The 4,039-nt window shown below is 30.6% G+C and overlaps 1 non-coding gene across 1 annotated transcript; it reads left to right on the forward strand.

Moving 5' to 3' along the window:
- The first annotated feature begins 3,120 nt into the window (after nt 1-3,120).
- Trnar-acg (transfer RNA arginine (anticodon ACG)) lies at nt 3,121-3,193 on the forward strand. The gene has a single exon. It is a non-coding gene; the product is annotated as a tRNA-Arg (tRNA).
- Nucleotides 3,194-4,039: the final 846 nt, after the last annotated feature.

Consider the following 4,039-nt stretch of genomic DNA (forward strand, 5'->3'; position numbering starts at 1 on the left):
TGTTTATCTAATTAGTTAATTGATTTAATATATTTAAGTTATTTTGAATTATTATTAGTCGACATAGATTGCGGTTACAAAGGTAGTAGAGCTATTTTTTAAATCTATAGTAGTTAGCGAATACAGTTAATACTAAACATGTAGCGAATACAATTAATTTCTTAGAACTGCACGCCTGTGGAACTCTGTTCCATCTGCCTGCTTCCCACCGGACTGCAACTTGGATGTCTTCAAGTCCAACGTTAACAAATTCCTAATGAACCGCCCCCTTAAGTAAACACTTCATCAAATCTCCACAGTAACGTAATATACTTGCAATAACCCTTATCCCTGAGTGGCTTCCGGGCCTTGATAAGTGGTGATCATTGTGTAAATAAATATACAAATAACTTATTTTAATGGTTAATTACATGTGTATATAGACTCAACATGATTTGCACAAATTTTTTCTAAACATCAATATAAAAACTATCAAGTCAAAATCTGACAATGATGTAAACAGATGTGAATGCTTAGTTAAGTACTACTTTCTACATTGACGACCAAATGTGTGTTTATAGTTTCAATTTTTTTCAGTTTTTCACTTACGTTATATATCGTATTAAAGTTAGTTTTTTTTATTAACATATTGTTTACTGTCCTTGCCGTAATTATTTTCCAGAAAAGAATTTCTGTTAGTAAGTGATTTTCAAAAAGTTATCTTTTTACAAACAAAATCGTAAAAATTATGTCAAATTTTGTTAATAATAATTTTCATTTGAATAATTATGCAGAATGCTGATCCTGCTTAAAAACCGTCATTAATAGAAGGATATTCTAAACATGTGAAGGGGAGGGCGTTCTAACTATTATTTACTTTCACCTAACAATTACAAAGGAATGTTTATTAAAAAATAATATATTTGCATTTTACGATTTATATTTATGTTTTGTTTTTATCCAATCCTGCCTTTTTTGTAAATATCTTTTTTCATAGTAATATTTATTCGAATAATTAATACAACTAAAAAGTGATAGTTTTATTGTGCATTTCCTTATTTTCACGTGAAATATACGCAACAATAAAAAAAAAATTGAGGAAACAATAAATATACAACAAATAAATGTTCTCATAGGAAAACTAACTTATTCTCCTTTTTTATTTGATAAATCTTATTTTCGTGCACAAACTTATTATTATTATTATTATTATTATTATTATTATCATCATTATTATTATTATTATTATTATTATTATTATTATTATTATTATTATCATTATTATTATTATTATTATTCCATTAACTTCACAGGTTTCTGACTTACACCGTTTTTTTTCCGAGAGGGATGCACTATGCAGGGCTGAAGTTGCAATTTCACTGTAACATATACTCTATATTGGTTGGAAAGTTGGCTGCTGGAAAGAAACTCAGAATTGATTAAATATTGTTGCAATAGTGTTCAGATTAAAAGTAAAAAATCCATGGAAAATATGGAAAAAGGAATTTTCAGTATTTTGCAAGCATTATTGTAGACTAATATATACCGGAATGGAGATTTACGTCATGGGCAATTTTACTTCTGGAAAATCAAAGCAGAAAAACGTTCTTGAGAAAAATAAAAGAAGGGTATGATTTGGTCATGAAAACATCAACTACGGCCCCTAAATAAAGAATTTGCTTTTATGATAGACAAAATATGCTTCAAAACATGATCCAAAATTTCCAAAGATGCTGAAAATAATCATCCAATATATCATGACTCTTCCAAATGTTACGGCAAGGGTTTGCTAGTCGACGATTATCGTTTTAATCTTTATAATAATTGTAAAAATAGAAGGTTATCATAGCAAAATAAATATTTGCAGATAAAATTATTTAAGTTATGTTTAATAGAAAAGAATGTAAGAACACAGCAATAATGTATAATAGTATGACCTCTATAGTCTGACTTATTCTTACGTAGACACCACATAAATTGGCGGGGACATTAGAAGAGAGCTTGGAAAAGACACGTATCATTCTATAATCAAGAAGCAGTCGGAGTCGAGAGAGAGAAATACGCTCTTCGGATCATCAGGAACAAAACAGAAAGAGTCAAAAATTAGGAAAAATTTGTAATAAAGTTGCTGAAAAGACGATCCGAAATTGTTGATGAAGGTTTAATCTTTTTCAGCTTTTTGTCAAACAAGACCAAAGACGACAAGGTGTGTAGCCCCGATTACCTCGATGTTTATACTGTTCTTTATCCATTTCTGTTGTAAATGTTACATATACGTTGTTAAACTGTATTTGTTAATACATCAAGACTGTCGTGAGTGTTACACATGCATCAACTTAACAAATAATAGAAAAACTAGATTAGACGACCACGCGCATATACACGTTATATAGATGACTGTGATACTTTAAATAGCGAAATTTTGTGTTGACCTGCTTCGCGCAATAAGCACATAAAACTTGGCGACAGATTATTTAAACGTTAAACATGTGCATATGTATATTGGGATATTTTTTTTTCTTACTATTGTCAGTTCTGCAGGTAATCAAACAATATAATTATGTTTTTCAGTCTTTTTTTTCTTTTTTTTTTTTGCTAAATTTGAGTCATCACATATTCATGTTTAACAGCTGTTGCATGAATATGAGACCATACATAAGATCCGGATCGAAAGCTACGTATATGACAAAGTAATATATCTAACGTCGTCTATGCTATAATTAAAATTCTAAATGTTTATTCATTTATTTATGTGTGTGTATATATATATATATATATATATATATATATATATATATATATATATATATATATATATATATATATATATACCAATAAAACTTTCGAACGGATGCACCGAATTGAAAAAAAAAATTTTTTTCCACCTGAAAGATGTAAGTCCTAGATTGTCCATATCAATATATGGTTCGTAACATACAACGCCGTCACACACACACACACACACACACACACACACACACACACACACACACACACACACACACACACACAAAAAAAAAAGCCCTAAATAAGTTTTTTGGGGCCGTTTCGTGCAATTGTCGAAGTTACCTGCCCATCTCAACAGAATTTAGCACAGTCTGTATACAGTCGGTCGCGGTAACATCCATCGACATACGGACAGGACTTGTGGCGCAATGGATAACGCGTTTGACTACGGATCAGAATATTCCAGGTTCGAATCCTGGCAAGTTCGTAATAATTTTAACCATCATTTTTTCCAATGTTTTAGTCATTATCATTTACATTAGTTAGGGTAGTTTTGTTTTTTTCAATGATTCTTGTGCATATGGGAATTCTTCATACTCCGAGTTCACAAGGTAAGCGTTAGTGGGAAGAAGATGTTGAGTGTACTTGATGTTGAGTGTACTCGATTTTGTGTTTGACTCGGCGTTATGTGTGCCGACGAGGCGCCGCCGCTAGTTTTTAATATAATCTCTTGTTAATATATTTTAATGTTCCGAATAGTCGTCCAATTGTTCAGGAAAATGTGGTTCAAATGATTTGAGCTTAACTTATCAAGATTATAAAACTAAATCATTCAGTTAATCGATGAGCTAGCATTAATCATTAGTTGCAAAGAAATTACATTAATGTTGCTAAGGTAATTTAACAAGGACTTAGGGCGTGCCTAGGATTTATTCTATATTCATGAGATCGCCATATTTACAGATTATCTGGATTCGTATTATATTAAGTATACGAACTACTCTTTCCATCTTGGATGCTATTCTGAAAATATTCCCATCGATGTAACGTCACAGCTACTTCAGGCCCATTATTGGCACTAGTGACTCTTGATGTGGATGTTGGAAATATGCTCGTAATTTTTAGATTAATATTTTTTACAAACAACCATAGATTTTCCCGTCTGCTCATTCATGAACTTCCATCAATATTTTCTTTTATTTTACTATAATAATTATGCAACATTCACCAAACACAAAAAAGTAACTTTGAAGTGATGGTAAATTAATACGTTTATTTGTTGCGCAACATAAAAATCTGTTGTTTTTATGTTGCTAAATAAATACTAACAAAA

The sequence above is a fragment of the Euprymna scolopes genome, chromosome 3, assembly GCF_053919585.1.
Source record: "Euprymna scolopes isolate OS-2025 chromosome 3, ASM5391958v1, whole genome shotgun sequence".
NCBI lineage: Eukaryota > Metazoa > Mollusca > Cephalopoda > Sepiida > Sepiolidae > Euprymna > Euprymna scolopes.